The 17,215-nt window shown below is 51.9% G+C and overlaps 1 long non-coding RNA gene across 3 annotated transcripts; it reads right to left on the minus strand.

Moving 5' to 3' along the window:
• Positions 1 to 313: 313 nt before the first annotated feature.
• On the minus strand, positions 314 to 15,325 carry LOC138842353 (uncharacterized). Of its 3 annotated transcripts, none has more exons than XR_011376758.1 (4): positions 14,519 to 15,325; positions 10,389 to 10,560; positions 8,699 to 8,861; positions 314 to 361 (listed from the first exon to the last, which is right to left on the minus strand). It is a non-coding gene; the product is annotated as an uncharacterized lncRNA (long non-coding RNA). The 3 variants fall into 3 exon arrangements; XR_011376757.1 differs by lacking the exon at positions 314 to 361 and adding an exon at positions 6,357 to 6,436; XR_011376756.1 differs by lacking the exon at positions 314 to 361 and having other exon boundaries at positions 6,729 to 8,861; positions 14,519 to 15,321.
• Between the last annotated feature and the right edge of the window lie 1,890 nt (positions 15,326 to 17,215).

Here is a 17,215-nt window from a genome sequence, read left to right on the forward strand (position 1 = left end):
CGCCTTGCTGAGCCTGGAGGTCCAGCTCCACGCCCACCCCAGGGCCTTTGCACGAAACCTCCTCCCCCAGGTAGTCTTAGGGCTGCTCCCTCTCTGTCGCTTTCTCAGGGGGCCTCCCTCACCCCACTTTAAAAATAACACCCCTACTGCATCCTCCACACTCAGGGTCCCCCTCCCTGCTTCACTTCTCGCCAAAGCACGGACCAGCACTGACACCATCCCTTTTACCAGTTGACGTCGGCGTTCGTCCCGCTGTGTTAGGACGTACAGATCCTGTAGGGAGGGATCTTTCCGTCTTGTTCACGGCTTTGTTCCCAGTGCTCAGAACAGGTCAGACACGCAGCGGACACTTCATAAACATCTGTGGAATGAGTGAGTGAATGCATGAATGAATGAAGAAAATCATACCTGAAGGACAAACCCCTGAGACCTGGAAGAACTTGTTGATTAAAGGGGCGAAGTTCCAGAGTCCACGTCTCTCCATTTGCTGAAGGGAGAGATTAAGAAATACAGTTATCCAGTGGGACGGCCTCGTGCCCGGGGCCTGAGTTGGCAGCAAACTGGCCGTCACGGTGACGCCCTCCGTGCACAGGGGCAGAGACACGGGCGGAACAGCAGGGCCAGCTGCGCGGCGGCTGCTGCCCCAGAGCCACGTGCTGCCGATTTAGAGGCTGCGGCATCTTGCTCCCGCTCCGCTCTGCCTGAGCCCTCCCCGCCCAGACCTCCCCAGGCAGCTCCTCTTCATCGTCTGGGGCTCAGCTCACATCCAGCTCCGCAGAGAGCCCGCTCCCCACCTCGGGATCCGGCGTGACGCCCCCTCCCCCAATCACTCGCCGTGGTTTCGATTCCTCAACGCGCTCATCGCTCCCTGACTTTCTCTGGTTCACTCCTTCATGCACTTGCTTGTTCTCGCTGAACCCCCATGAGGACATCAGCTCCGTTTGGAGGGGGACCTTCCTGCCTCGCTCACTGCTGAACAACCCCCAGCCCCGTTCAGGGTCCAACACACAGTAGGTGTTCAATAAACATTTGTGAAATGAATGGCTGGAGGAAACAAGTGTACATACACTTTGAGGATTTATAAAGTGACATGGAAATTACCAATTCTTTGAGGGCCTGCAAGTAGCATTTACCGTCATCCCGGGGGGTTAGTTAGATGTGGCCTGATGTGAAGATAGCCGTGAAGACGGAAGGGTGGCCCAATTAGCTTCCCACACCCCCTTGGGCTTTTCTGTACTTCAATAAAAATGTTACCTTTCCTCCTTTTGAATCTGTCTTCATTGAAGCCCCAGTAACGATGGAATACAGCAATTACTTGCTTTTTCTTGTTTCTCCTTTAGGACACAACATGATTGTGTTACTGTTGGTTCAGAGGCTGAACGCCCTCCTCTGTCTCGGGAGGACCACGGTGTAGCATTCAGGGGGTTGGGCCACCCAGGAGTGACCAGGACTCTAGTGCCGCTTCTGCTCCTGCTACCTGCCCAGGCCACGTCACGCCTGGGCCTCAGGGCTGCTGCTGCTGCCTATGGGATGAGAACTGTGATGAAATGACCCCTGAGGTCCCACCAGCTTTGACCTGCTTTACTCAACGGGTCCCTGACAAGGTTGTAGGGGGTAGAATCTGGCTGGGGACCAGCTCCTGGAGTGGGCGTTGGCGCTCTGGCCCTGTTCCCTCCTATGGATAAGGGCCCGTCCATCGTCCTCGGAGGATCTAATTCACCTCGATTCCTACCTGTCTGCCCGTCTCCTCCTGCGGCCCAGACCCCAAGGACGCCCTGGCTCCTCCGAGGCCCGGTTCTCTGCTCCCCCGTTTCCTTCTAGTCAGTTCCTCTTGTCCTGGCCTCAGAATCCAACCTGCAACCTCAGATCCCGAGTGACTCAACCACCACCTTTCACCAGGACAGGTTCCCGAGTCTTCAGGCCCCCAAGGGGCCTTCCTGGCACATCTCGGATGACGGAGCACCTCCAAGGAACCCCAGGACCTCAACACCCTCATCAAGAGCTTCAGGAGGGACCCCCATTGGGAGACCACCATGGGGACCTTGGGGACCGTGGGACAGGCCGGGCGGGGCCACCACTCAGGCCTCGGTGTGTTGACTCAGGTCGTGGCTTCTGTTCCCCTGCCTCGACTCTCCCTCCAGCAGACCAGCCCCCGCTCTCCCGCTCACGCCCTGTGTCACCTGTTGTGACCTGAGGGCTGGCCAGGCTGTCCTCACGACCCCCACAAGGAGCAGGAGGTTGTGGGAAGGGGAGGGGCGGTGACGCCTGTGAACGTGGGCGTGAACGAGGTCAGGAGCTTGATAGTCGTCTGGGGCTAAAACTGCTCCGGGAATAATGCTGCCTCGTAATATTTAAGTAGACATTTATCAGATGTGTTTCCATGGGGCCCCACCTTCAGGGGGGATTGGATCCCATCACTGTGGGTGTCACTTCACACGTCAGCTGCATCGAACGATCAGACACACTCTGCTGCCCTCCCCTCCCAGCCCCAGTCCCCCGACCAGGTGTCCCCCAGGGCCCGGCCGCGCGGCTTCTGCTGGGGCCCAATGTCCCCCAGGGCCCGGCCGCGCGGCTTCTGCTGGGGCCCAGCGCAGAGCTTGGTGCGGTTGGTGCGGTTCCATGAGACCCGGGAACCGGGCCGTGCTGGGATCCGTGGTGACCAAGTCCCTCGTGAATTAAATCATTTAACAGATGAAATGGAAAAGGCCTCCTCGCTTTCCTTTTGAATGAGCCGTGAAATAGGCTCCGGGACCGGCCTCCAGGGCGAAGCAGTCAGCAAGGCCTGGCTCCCAGAGGGACTGATGAGGTGTCAGAAGACGGGCGCCAGGAGGACACGGCGCTCGGGAGCACCTGTCACAGTGCACAGTAGTGGAGCCTGTGTCCACAGGAGCCCCGACCTCGAGAGGCTGGAATGGGCGAGAGGGGTGTCTCCGGGGTGCCCACTGGCCACATGCTGACGGGCGTCCCCACTCTGGGCGACCAAGCACCAGAGCTGAAATCCTTGGCCTCCCATCAGGGAGCGGGTTTGGATTCTGGTCAGAGAAGCTCCTGTCCACACTCTGGGTCACTGACGCAATTCTTCTCCAAGTGCTGGAGTTCCTCGTCAGAGGGAGCTGCTGGGGCACAAATGACACTCAGTCAGGCAGCGACTTGGTTTCCTCATTGGTTCGAAGGCGGGTCCATCCAACCCTGAGAAGGTGGAACCCAGGACTAGCAGGTCCCGGCAATGAATTCTCCGCAAATTAAAGAACAACAAAGCACATTAAATCGGACTTGCACAAATGCTTTTCAACACGTACTACTCTGTGCCTGTGAGGACACAGCCACATGGACACAGACCTCTCAGCAGGTGGGGCTCTCGGGTGGGAAACGCCACCTCCCAACGCAGGATCTGAGAAACACCACCAAGGGGCGGTGCTCTCAGGTGGCAGACACACCCTTTGCTGACCAGCTCCCTTGTGCGTCAGAGCGGCTCCATTGTCCAGCTGCAGCTCTTCTGCCGAGTCAGCCGGGGCGGGACCCGCTCACCTATGCAGGCTTCAGGGCTGGGATCAGACCTGAATCTCCTTGAGCCATCGAGAGTTGACTCACGTTCCCTATTCATCAAAAATGGTTCCTAATTACTGCAAAATACTGATTAAAAGTAATGAATGCCTTAGAAATGTTCTCTTGAAATGAGTTTCTTAATAAAAATATGGACACTACTTGATCATCCAGTGGCCCATTATCCACCAGAGAGATGGAGTGCCCTTGGTGTCCCTTCCATTCCTCTAAAGAATGAGGTAGAGTTAAAACTACATGGGTTTTGGAATCAGACTGCCATGGGTTCAAATCCCAGCTCTGATATTTGCTGTGTGACTTTGGGCAAATTATTTCATTCACCTGGACTTTAGTTTCCTCATCCATAAAATTGGTATGATACCTACCACACACGTTGACATAATAGTAAAGGAAATAGCACAGGTAGAACCCTTGTCCCATACCTGGCACATTAGCTCCCTTCTTTTATGCCCGGCTGGGAAGCCACCAAACATGCTTTCACTGTGCACTAGGTGGTCATTAATCTATTTTTTTCTCCTTTATTCCTAACATTGGTGATTTAGAGATGGCACAAAGGGAGGTGTTCGTGAGAGGTGCCGAGTGCTTTGTGTCACAGGCTTCCAATCCTGGAAATGGATGTAAATCCTAACTCTCTCGGGGAAATGTGTGATCAGATGGTGTTGGTGGCAGGTAACATTCACTGAGCACTAACTGTGTGCTATAGGGACACACACTAGCTCATTTAATCCTCACAACCACACTTGGAGGTCGATATTATTATCAGACCTATTTTACAGGTGAAGAAATGGAGGCAGAACTTAAGTTCGAGATCACAGAGATGTAACTGGCAGACCCACGAGATCTGACTCCAGAGCCTGTGTATTTCACCTCTGGGCTCCATGAAAGCCCGCTCAATGGCCACACTTCTGCAGGGGTGACCTAGCCCCCAAGTTGGTCTTCATTCCAGCCACACCGTGTCACCCTTACATGGGTCTCAAAGACCCTATTGTTCCCAGAAACGGTCAGGAAGAGTGTGCCATGGCCTTGGAGGGTGAAGAGCTGCCTGTGGTGGGCCGCTCAGAGAAGGGACAATTGCAGGGTGTCTGGTAGGGGGCACTGTTGTTCCTTCAGCCCCCATTCTCTGAAACCTGTGTTCAGGGAAGGCAGGCTTGGAGCCAGGAGTAGGAGAGGATAGGGCTGAGTCCTCCAGATCGAGGGGGCACCACAGACACATGCCTTATGAGCAATAAGAGAGACAGGATGAGTGTTCGGACTTTATAGTTTGGTTCACCCGCATCTGTCACTCCTTCTTCTGGTTCCTGATTCCCCTTTGGAAAAGCCACCTCTCCCCATCTTTTAGTCTCTGGGGTCAGAGTGGACATGACCCAGGCCTGGTTCATCAGTATCTGCTTCTCCCTAGCCACTGCAATTGGTTCAAGGAGGAGCACATGAGAATAACTGTTCAAATGAAATTCAATCAAAGGGTTGGTCTGGTATGAACGGAAATGGGGGTGGGGAGAGCTCCCTTTCCTCTGGGATGGCTCAGCCGGGAGAAGGTAAGCCTGGACTTCTGCCTGCAAATGAAGGCAGCACCAAAGAACATTAGACTTGAGAGATGCAGAGAAACTGAGTCCAGCCAACATTTTGTGAGCACCTGGATACAGCCATACCTGAGGTCAGTGTGCCTCGGAACTCTTCAGTTACATGAGCCGTTAATTCTTTTTTGTTTTTCATTTGTTTGTTTGTTCAAGCCAATCTGAATGGAGATTCTTCATTTAACACCAAGAATTCTGATTCAAACGAAGACCAAGAAAATCATGGATCAGTCTGGTTTGGAGTAGCCAGGCTCGTTCACATACCATCTCTATACAAGTGTGTGGTATTAATCATGGAAGTCATCCCCAGAGCTCAATTTCTCAAGCTCTGCAATTCCCTGGGGGTGGAGGGGAGGTAAGAGAGCGAATAAAATTATTCTTTAATTCTTATGTTATTGAAAGTCGGCTAGGCGCACTGCAGATGCAATCTCTTGCTCAAATTGCATAGAATTTGATTGGCTGGTGAAAGAAATCCTTCTGGAGGTTGGTCTGGGTGCTTCTCTTCCCACAAAAGTAAAATTAATGGCCTCTGATGAACCTTATGAATTTCAATTATCATGAAAGGAGAAAGACTCTCACAGTAAGAACACTAGCTCTTCTGCCCCCCAAGCGTGCCCCCCAAGAGCCCACTCATTAAAAAGGGGGTGAAATGTTTCCCCGACTCAGGATTGTAGTTTCAGTGGAGGGATGCTGGTAAGAGGTGGCACCGGAGGGTTACCGTTTCTTCTGGCAGCAGGAGGGTGGGTGGCGAGAGTGTTCTCACCCGGATGGCCAGACGGGCTGTGGGGCAGTCAAGGCTCTTGGCTGGAAGCCATAGTGACCCACGTGGGTGACGTGAGCACAGTGGGCTTTCCCTGCGGGATCTTGAGCCCCACAGACTAGAAGAGACGCAGAGAACCAGGCGGAAACCACAGGACTCCGTGGGGCTAAGAAAGAGCATCTCGCACCAGAACGGGCTGATCAGGACGCTGCCTGGGAAAGTGACCTCCTCCGATCCCTCTTTTTTCCGTCACTTGCTCAAAACAGAGTTCAGGAAAGAGCGTGTAGGGGCCAGACTTAGACCAGCGCCCACCCCTCAGGAAAGCCGGGTGGAGAGGGAGGACCTCGACCCTTAGCTTTCGTGATGGGACGTGTCACCAGGGGCTACCCCGCACCCCTCCTACCTGGGGGAGGAGTGATTCCCAAAAGGACGACTGGAGCTTCAGCGAGGGGATTCAATTGTGGGCAGCCAGAAATGATCCCTGTGCCACTTGGGACAGGACCACGGTGAGCCTTGGGTGCCGGGCTCATGTGAGCTTCCCCTATAGGGGCACCGGGGGGCAGGGGACACATGGTGGACCTTTATGGAAAAGGCAGCTCTCGGGACTCTTGACTCCAACTGAAATGCTACAAGGCTGTACTCGGGGGTTATTTCTTTTTACAATGAATATTTATCACTTTCATAGTAAAAACGATTTTTCATTTAGAAAATTAAAAAGCTACCGTCTCCGCAAGCAGCACACCAGAAGTTGGGGCTAATGGGGCCAAATGCTTCCAATCAAGTCATCCGCACGCTTTGGGTCCCCACGGCGGCTCCAGCGCTACGGTCGGTGCCCAGGGGTGCGGGGGTCGGAACAGTGAGTTTCGTGGAAACACCTGCCTCCAGGGGCCCAGCTGGGCAGACCGTCCCTTAAATTGCTCACAGTGAGATTGATGAGGAACAAATTACTTGCCGCATTTGCCCTGTGTAGACCCAGTCAACACACACACACGTCTCGCTGCCGACCTTTCTTGGGAAACAGTGTCGTCGTCAGATTTCCACTTGCTCCGCGGTGGCCCATCTCCTTAAGGCCCCTCACGTGCCGAGCAGCACGTTTTCAGGGCCTCTCTCCGCATTCCCTCAAGAGCAGCACTGAGGCCAGCAGATGTGATCACGTGGTTTGTTCCCTGCACACCTCCAGGGGGCCCCGTTCCCACTGTGGTGGGCGTGAGTGGTGTCCCAGGGTGTGCAGTGCCAGCATCTGCCGGCCCCCCTCTCCTCAAGTCCTCAGGGAGACCCTCACGCACCCTAGAATGTCAGTCTGGAAGGTGCCTCGGAGACATCTCATCCGGGGCTTTCATCTCCTTTCCTTCCAGGAGAACTTTGCTCAAAGTGGGTCGTGCTCCTTGCCCTTAGGTTTTTCAAGACATCACCCAGCAGAACAAATTTCAACATCACGGGTCCAGTCCACTGTCCTCGGTGAAAGAATGAGGAACTTGAACCTGGAGAGGAGGCACGTCTGCCAAGGACGCTCTCCAGGCAGAGCCGGGGCGAACGACCGAGCAGCATTTTATAATTTGCAAATGTCTCTCCACCCCGTGTTGTTACACTTGACCTTCATGATCGTTGGTCACTGTCAGATGACACTGCATTTCACACATCAAAGACAAAACTGACCAGATAACGCATCATTGTTTTATGTGCCACTAAGAAAGAAAACATTGACAACTGAATTACAATGCAACAGTGAGACTCCATCGATTATGTGACACAACCAGATTCAAGAGATATTAACATGTGAAAAGGGTGCACCTTAGAATCAGTGCAGTTCAGTGTTCTTCCCACTTTACAGATTTTATTTTCTAGATTCAGGGGTCTGGTTCACCTTGATTCCAAGGTCTGGTCTGTTCACACACGCACTGCTGGCCAGAGGACAAGCCTGGGATGTAACCTCAGCCCCCTGGTGACCATCTCCAGTCTGGTCCAGGATGGGGACACGCACTGCCCCCATCTCCCTTCGAGGACGGATCTGCCGCCCAGTGTGGGACCTTTGGTCAGCAGACAGGCCCCCACTTCTTTAACATGACTCCCCAAGCTCATTAAAGAACAGACGAATGAGCTGTATAAATAACAATTTAACACTGTGCGTCCTCATTCCTACTGTGAAGCAGTGGCCTGGACTCAATGGGAGAACTGAGATGCGCGGAAGTGAGTTGTTTGAAAAATTCCGCAGTCTGGCAGGGAAGTGAAACCACAGGTGGTAGCAGGCCTGGGACCTGAACACCTGCCCTTGGCTCAAGGAATTTCAATGATGCTTCGACATTTCCACTGAATGTTGGCATGAACCCTGAGGTTCTTCTACAAGAAGGATGGATAACCTATGGCAGAATCTATAGATACAAGCTGCGCCTGGATGACTATGATGCTTCCAATAAAAGTCTTTTTAACCTGAATTATCTGGGGCATCTACCCTGCTTTCCCTTTCTCAGTCTATGCTGCTTTCGTGAATCCTTGGACATAAATCCACATTTGCATCTAAGTCTTCTGTTTGTTTTCTTCTGCCCGTTGGAAGGAAGACAAAGTAGGGGACATTTAATAACCTGCTTCCGCCCTCTGGTTCCATGATATTAATCTGACCACAGAGGATCCTTAATGCTTCACCATCACAAAGACTCAGTTTCATACATGAATGAATCGATGTCAAATGGGAGGGGGGCACGTGCCATGTTTTCCTGACACCTCTTAAATGCGTTCTTGTTTCATATTGATACAGATCAGGGGCCGTGGGTCATGCTGACGAGCTCGTGAACTACCTGCTACTCACCAACAATACGAGGTCCTGTTTTCCTGATGGAGCAGTTGATGTTGATTGCAGAGGATGTCCGTGAACTTGAAATTGTTTTGATTGTTGTTTACCCGCCAGGGACCTTGAGCTTGAGACCTTCCTACTCCACACAGAGGTGCAGATGACACACATGGTGGGAGTACTGTCGAGAGACATAAATTAGAGCAACTAGAGTGAGATGGAGAAAGAGAAGGATGCGTTACTAATTGGGGCATCATTACAGGGCTTCTGAGAAGCTAAGAGAGATACAGCATCAACATCGAAACCCCAGAAGTGGCAGGCAGAAGTGACCACATCTACAGCCAGAGGCCATGAACATAACTGACAGGCTTTATGACCCTGAGGGGGGGCAAAATCACTCTGACGTGACAATATGCTAAAGTGGGCGTTTCATTGTTTTCCAGAAGCTGTAATTTTCAGATGATGACTTCAGGGATCCTTTAAGGAGGATAACTGATTACCCGGCAAAGAACTTGTAGCGTTTCCTCTTTACAGTGGAAGAGAGAAAAAGCAACAACTCAGCTCTTTCAAGCCGAAATGGAGCATTTTTCAGAAAAAACATTGCAAAGTTTATAACAATGGGAGCCGGAGGAAACACAAATACATCTCGCCTCTTGACAAATGAGATTTAATTAAGAGACTCTTCATGCTAGAAAACAAAGTCTTGCCTGTGCCATGAAGGGAAAAGCGACAGGCTGAGGGGGAGGGTGTCGCTGACAAACAGCCCTGCGTCGGTCCGTTAATTATTCATAAACGTCCTTGTGATGGAATTCCACTGCTTCACCTATTTTTAGTTAATTCTCTGTTTTTTTACTCCAAATGCTACTTGTGCTAATTGATGAAATAGTTAATCCAGACCACAATAAGCACAGATGAAACAGAGAGGCTTGGGTTTATCTGCTCGAGGAATTTTAATAATTTTACACTTTGCAGGGATGTAAAGCATGGGCACTGAAGGTATTTGCACAGAGATGCACCTGTGTCTCCCTGCTCCCCATGCAGACCTGCAGTTTAGTGGGATCTAAACCTCCCGGCCAGCTGGTGCTCGCCAGCCGACACTCCCAAAGCTGGGGGCTTCCATTCTGACCCTTTCGCCGGTCCCCCCAACCATGGTCCCTGTGATTCCAGGTGGTCCTGAGGCTTCTCCTCAAAGCCCTGCGTCAGGCTCAGTCCCAGAACAAGATACATTGCTGACTGACTCTGAGATCCCTGCTGGCCACGCCAGAGCTCCTTTCTGCATATTTCCTGACCATCTCTCTGATTTTCTCCTGAGTTGTGACCAAGGTCCTAAAACTGAGGTCTGCCATCCCACCCAGGTTCTGAGCCATGAAGCAGGCTGTGGTGGGGAATGAGGTGGAAAAGAACAGCCCTAGACAAGGAGAACTTCCCGTTACAACTGGAAACATCCGAAGAGGCAAATATGACCCCAGTCACACCCCTGCTTCAAACCTTCCAGAAGCTGCCCACAGCCCTTAGGATGGAGCCCAAACTCCCAGGCCCCTGCCCCTCACCAGTCCCACCTCCCACCACTCACCTCTGTGTTCACTGGGTCCCGGCCTTGGACATACCAGGCTCCCAGCACCTCGGGGCCTTTGCACATGCTGTCCCCTCCTCCTGGAATGTTTCCCCACCCCCACCCCAATTCCTCACCTAGTTACCTGCAGCTCACCTGTCATGTCTCAGATGAAATGTCACCTCCTTGAGGGATTCTTCTGTGTCTGTCATTATCCCCGCATCCTGGCCCAGGGACCAGGTCAGTTCCCCCGAAGCTCCTCTCATGACACCACAGTGTGTTTCTTTCCCCGCAAAGACCACATGTAATGACATGAGGTCTTTATTAGCTGAGGACAATCCAAACAGATAAAAAGCCATTTGAGGCAAATCCAATTAAATTAGGTATCAAAGCTTCATAGCAAATGTTTTGTAATTTAACAAATATGTATCTGGGATTTACTTTCGGCCAAGCGCTATTCTCAGTAACCTACCCATGTTGAATTGCTCAATCTTCCGCACCATGGATACTGGTGCTATTATCCCCATTTACAGGTAAGGATACTGAGGCACAGGAAGGCTGCCCAGCTAGTAATTGGCACAGTCAGAGTTCCTGCTCTCAACCACCTCTTCTGAACTAAAGGCTTCTCCTAGAATAAATGAAACTAAATTCTGCTCCTCAACGTCTGTCTGCTAAGCAACCCACGGCCTTGTTCCAGGACATATATTCAGTCCGTACACGGATGTGCCTTGAGGGCTCACTATGCATCAGGAGCTGTCCCGGGTGCTGAAATGATTTACCTCAGGAGCAATCAGACGCTAAGCTGTTCAAAGATCTCAGACCTATGACTCTAGTTGAATTCACCTATCAATCGAGAAAAGGCGGTGCTAGTTTTTAATAAATAGGCCTGTCCTCTGAGGGCCAAGCACACACAAAAAACAGACGAGAGTGAAGATTCAGTACCTCACTCCAGTTCAAGCAACAGATCCCAACCCATGCCGTGTCGTCACCGTGGCAGAGAAGCAGGTGGGGGTGGGGCTCCTCTGGTCACCTGCCCCCCAAGCTGTCGGTGGCAGTGCGCCCTAAGTGTCACGTTCCCAGGGAGCACCATGTAACCGCACCTGAGCCAGCAGGGAGACTGACCACACACCCCACCAGCTCCCTGGACTGTTCACCCCACCCCAAAAGCCAAACCTCTTCTGGACCCCAGTCTAGCCAGTGGTCAGTCACTCCACCCAGTCCAGGACTATGATGGGGGGAGGGGAGGACCGGAGCCACTCAAGACGACATAACCTCAGAAAGGAGCTTCAAAAACACAGTCGGCGGACTTCCCTCGTGGTACAGTCGTTACAAATCCGTCTGCCAATGCAGGGGACACAGGTTCGAGCCCTGGTCCGGGAAGATCCCACATGCCACGGAGCAACTAAGCCCGTGAGCCACAACTACTGAGCCTGCACTCTAGAGCCTGTGAGCCACAACTATTGAGCCCACGTGCCACAACTACTAAGCCTGCGTGCCTAGAGCCCGTGCTCGGCAAAAAGAGAAGCCACCGCAATGAGAAGCTCACGCACCGCAAGGAAGAGTAGCCCCCGCTCGCTGCAACTAGAGAAAGCCCGCGCTCAGCAACGAAGAACCAGAGCAGCCAAGATTAAATAAATAAATTTATTTAAAAAAACACACACAGTCGGACCCACCGCCTTGTGAAGCTTCAATAGCCTGCAAACCGGCTCTGCCTGCTCAGTCTGCTTTCACACACGGCGTCCGTCTCCTCCCCGGACTGTTGTCGCCTGGATCTCAAGACACACCAGCCACCAGGAGGTGTGGACAGAGGGGTCAGATCTGCCACATCGGACGATTTGATTAAGATCCTCCTTGTTCTACTTTCCACAGATTTTTTCATGTCACACCTGACATGTCATATGCCCTGAATGAATATTTTCCTGACGGAATGACAGAAACTTTGGTTTGCAAAGGTGCTGCTGGATTTTGACCTTGGAGTGAGAATCACCTCACATGCTTTCAATAATCAAGAGATCTTTCGTTTTAATTCACTCATCAAAGATATGTTTTCTTTCTGAGATGTTGATTTGGTCCCTCTCTGTTTCTTTGTCCATGTGGGAAGCAGACAGCAAATTGCGTGAATGTGAAGTCCTTAGCAGAGCTGCCATGATTGGCTAATTTGTTTCTCTCTCTCCCAGAGCGCAATCAGGGAGTGTCTTCACGGGAGGCTGGTTAGGGGAGCGTGTCCTTTCCTTCTGCAGCTGCGGGTGGCCTGGAGCGGGGGCGGGGCCGGGGGAAAGGTGGAGCATATCCCCACCGTTCACCCCAAATAGAAACATCCTCATTCTCACACGCCGGCCACTACATTGTAATACAGTAGAAAGCAGAAACTGCGTGAGTCCTAACAGCCTTAGGAGCTTTTCAAATGAAGGAGGAAGTCCCTTAGTTTCTGCTCATGGAGTTTTGAGTCCCATGCAGCACTGGGCAGTGGTCCGGAGGCCACCCAAACCAGACCCATCGCCCATCCATGGGCTCACCCCGGCAGGCCACGTCCCCACTGGCTTCCTTTCCTGCTGTGAAGCGAAGGGGAGGAGCTACCTGATCACAAACGGTGTATCAAGCCCAGGAGACGATACCGGCTTTCCCAGACTCATCCTTGGGGGCCAAGGTTCAGCCTAGGTGAGAGGTCCGGGTGCCTCCACTGATGTTCCAGCCCAAAGGACTCAACCCTTCCTGCTACAAAGATTTCTTTGAAAAACAGATAAACTGCAGTCGGAATTTAAAAATCTCTGTGTTCAGGTTCGCTTTTGATCCTTCCTCCTTATGACCAGTTGGTTTAATCACACTTCTTCACTGGCACCTTTATCTGAGATGATGGGTTTTTACTAGGAAACAGGCTTCTGACTTCTCTACGTCTTGATTCTCTGGTCTTTTAAAGGTTGTCATTGGAGTTACATAAATAATGTAGGAGGAATGAACTAACAGGAGAGGCTGCTCAGACGTTGGATTAACAAACTCCTGCCTTTAGTGCTTCACTCCCTCCCTCTTTTCCTCATTAGCTCTTTCTCTTGAATAAGAGAGAGAATTGTTCTTCAAATCTGTCTAGATGTTATCCTTGGGAGGTTAAAAAAAAAAACTGGCCAGTTCCTCATGTCGTAGCATCAGCCTGAGCCTGGGACACGGGGGCTGCAGTCCAGCCGCCCACCGTCCTGACCACAATTCCAACCGTTCTGAATTTTTTCTTTTTGGTATGTTTTATTTTCTTTCTCCCAACTTATTTTGTTTTAATGTCAAACCTATAGAAAAGTTTAGAGTAATACAGTGAATATTCACATAATCTTCACCTAGATTCACCAGCTGGCAATACCAGGCCACGTGTGGGTCATCTCTCTCCGTGGGCATTATAGTATATGTGTGTGTGTGTGTGTGTGTGTGTGTGTGTGTGTGTGTGTGTGTGTGTGCAGTTTTCCTTTTCTGGCTAAATGATTTGAGACAATGGTGCAGAGATCATATTTCATTTCTAAACACTGCAGTGTGTATCTCCTACGGAAAAAGACATTTTCTTACATGATATCAATACCATTTTCACACTCAAGACAGTTAACGTTGACACAGTAATATAATCTGACAGTCCAAATTTAGTGGGTTTTTTTTCATTTCGGATCACGCACTGCATTTGGTTGTCACGATTCTTTCATTCTCTTTAATGTGGAACAGTGTGCCGTCATTTGGTCTTGTATAGTGTTGACTTTTTGAAGATTCCAGACAGTCGCTTTGTACCATGAATGCAGGAAGTGCTCAGAGATGATGGGAACAGGTCAGAAGCTATGACAAAAGGCTTCCCCTGGACAATGTAAAACTATTTGAGCATAAAAAAAATGTATGTAAATGGATAGGAACACACTGAATATTTTTCTAAAAATCTATGAGTTCACAGTGATTGAGGCCAGGGACAATTCTTTCTGAATAATGCCAGCTGATATGCGTAAGGAATGATAGAATTAGAAAAACGTAATAATTGACTCAGGTGCAGACCATCAGTGGGCACCAAAACCATTGGGGGAAAGCATTTTGGGGAACACAAGATCCCCAAGTATCACCCTGTATGTTACTTAGCGATTACAAAGGGGAAAAGGATCCTTTACAACAGAGACATCTGGTGAACACCACCTTAACCAAGGACTCAAACCTGACATCCCAATGACAGATGAGCGGACATTATGAGGCTCCCTCCCTGAGATGAGCTGGGCACAGCCTCCCTCTGCAGAAATCCCGGCCTTCATCTATCGGGAAACAGTCACACTCACCCATTCTGTGGGACGTCCTACAGGCCAGTGGGCCGGCTCCTGTCTGACCTCGCCTGGGCAGTCAACAGACACTCCCTGCTTTGAGCTCTGCCTCGTGCCAGGCCCTGCGCTGGTGTTGGAGATGCAGAGATGGAACCTTGTCCTTCAAGGATGGAGACGATGCTCAGGAGTCCGTGTCCGCGGGGCCTCAGGCATTTGGATGACCTTGAAATGATTTCTAGATGACTGCAACTTCTCCGCCAAAAGGAAAAAGGAAAAATACATATAGTTGTTGTTTTCTTCTCCGGATCAAACCAGACGGGCTGGTTTCAGAATCATCTGTCACTAGAGAGGCGCACTCAGGAGCAATCTGTGGGCCCTTGGTCACCCCATCAAGCGAGATGGCTGGGGTAGCTGGGACCGTTACCATCACGACTGCCATCAGGATCTGTGGCTGTGACATCATCACAGGGCGTCAGCCAAGCACCCGCTGGAACAGGAGCTTCTATCAGCGGGTCCAAGCCCCTCTGCAGCGCCGCTGCTGTTGGCAAAGCAGACTTGGCCACAGATGGCAGCAGCTTCAGAACCAGCCACGAAAGCAACGGGAGGAAGGTCTGCGAAATGACAGAGTCAGATCATCCGGTCTAGAACCGGGGATGTTTAAGGGTTCTCAATCTCTTGCGCTACAGCCTAAGAGGCAGATCTCTGAGCCTTCACTCATTCCTTCTGCACATATGTCAGGAGGACCAACTATGTGCCAGACACAGCTGAGGTCCCTGGAGATGCAGCAGAGAACAGATAAAGACCCAGGCTTCGGGAGCTCGTGATCTACAGAGGGAGACAGTCAACAACGAGTGACAGCCCAGGACAGTGAGCACAGCACACAGTGGGGCTGCATACCCCCTCGTTCCTCACCATTTTTGCCCCGTGGTGGCTTCTTACTGCCCCTGAGCCTCTCCTTCTGAGGCCTTCAGCTGCAGGGGCCCGCGTGGCTGGGAGCTGACATCCTGGGAAGCAGCCTCCTGCGAACGCAGAAGGCAGCTGGTGCAGCATTCCCCGGCTGAGTCACCCTCAGCGCATCCCCTCTGGGGCCTGTTCCAATCCGTCTACCAGGGCAGCCAGTAGGACTGAGCCTGGTGTCCCATGGTGGTCACCTGCTCAGGACCCCAGCAGGGTCAGTGTGATAACCCTCCTTCCGTCTCCCTTCCGTGGTCTCCTGCCAGAGCTCCCTGGGATCGCCTCCTGATACTGCTGATGACACCCAGTCTCAGGGTCAGCTTCTGGAAGAATCCAGCTTTAAGTCATATGGAAAGCATAAAGCAGTAAGGAGGCAGTGAGTGTCCTGTGAAAAATGGAGCTGGGAGGGGGCAGAGGTGGTCCTGGAGGGAGGGGCTGTGGTTGTATAGAGAGCAGGTGGAAGGCGACATTGGAGCAAGGCGGGTGGGCATCTGGGGGACGAGCGGGGAGTGCAGAGCAAATGTGGACCCTGCGGCTCCTCCTGGGAAGAGCAGGAAGCCTGTGCAACAGGAGCAGAGTGAGCATGAAAGACAAGTAGGAGAGAGACTGGGGCGGAGGGAGCCAGAGTGAGGCGGGCCGCGTCCAGCGTGGAAAGGGCTTCGGCACGGAGCGGGGTGGGGAGATGGCGGGCCCCGCGCAGGGGACTGGGGTGACCTGAAGTCCCTCTAACAGGTTCGCTCTGATCAAAGGTGGAGAACAGACTGCAGGGGGCGAGGGCCAAGCAGGGACACCAGGGAGGACTCTGTTACGACAATCCCCAAAGAGATGACGGTCAGGTATCTAGGGGGCAGGGAGCAGGGCAGGTGGGCCAAGTGGACGGATTCTGATCCATGTGGACGGCAGGGTGGACGTGTGAGCAGAGAGAGCATCTGGCGGGCGTGAGAGGGGGAGAGGAGCTGAAGTGAGCCGGAGCACCCCCGGGAAGGGGAAAGCTGTCACCCTGGAGCTGGGAACTGCATGGGGTATGAGGGAACCCGACGACTGTTAGACGGGGAGGGATCCAGAGCAAAGTTGAGCATGTGAACGTGGCCAAGAGAGGAGAGGTCTGGTCCCACGTAGAAATAACTATTTTAAACTAAGAATACCAGGCTATTCCTGATGTCTCAGACAAATCAGATCACATCACAAGCCCCTGAATATGACAAATTATATTTTTGTCAACCTGGAACCCCTCCAACTGAGGAAACATGTGAGCTTCCCAATGAAAATGGAGAACCAGATGGAGATGGTGTAATTAGAGCTGAACCACAGTCATTCCCCACTACATCCTCACACCAACCCATTTCTCAGTGCTCTTGCCTCGGGTGGGAGTCCCCAGTGGCAGAGACTGGAATTTTCAGTTCAGGGTATTTGGGGGGATCAACACTTGTGGAGGGAAGTGGGGGAAGAAGGCCAGGCAGGGGAAAGTTTGATGCAGGCCTGACAAAACCTCAGCAAAACCTGTGGGGAGCTCTGGAGCTTGTAAGGGTCAGCCCACATTGGGGCCAAATGTCCAGGCTTTATACCCCTGTCTCGTTCAGTCACCAGGAGTGGGCTCTCCAGGAGGGGCATGACCATGGACAAGAAAGCTCCCTGAAGCTAAGACAGAACCCGAAGGAGGCATCTTATGCCTTGTATAAAAATTTTGCAAGAAAATCTAGGATATTGCAACTACGATTTAGAGAGGCTGGTGAGACGTTACAAACCAAGATGGATAATCCT

Source organism: Globicephala melas, chromosome 15, assembly GCF_963455315.2.
Source record: "Globicephala melas chromosome 15, mGloMel1.2, whole genome shotgun sequence".
NCBI classification, from domain to species: Eukaryota; Metazoa; Chordata; class Mammalia; order Artiodactyla; family Delphinidae; genus Globicephala; species Globicephala melas.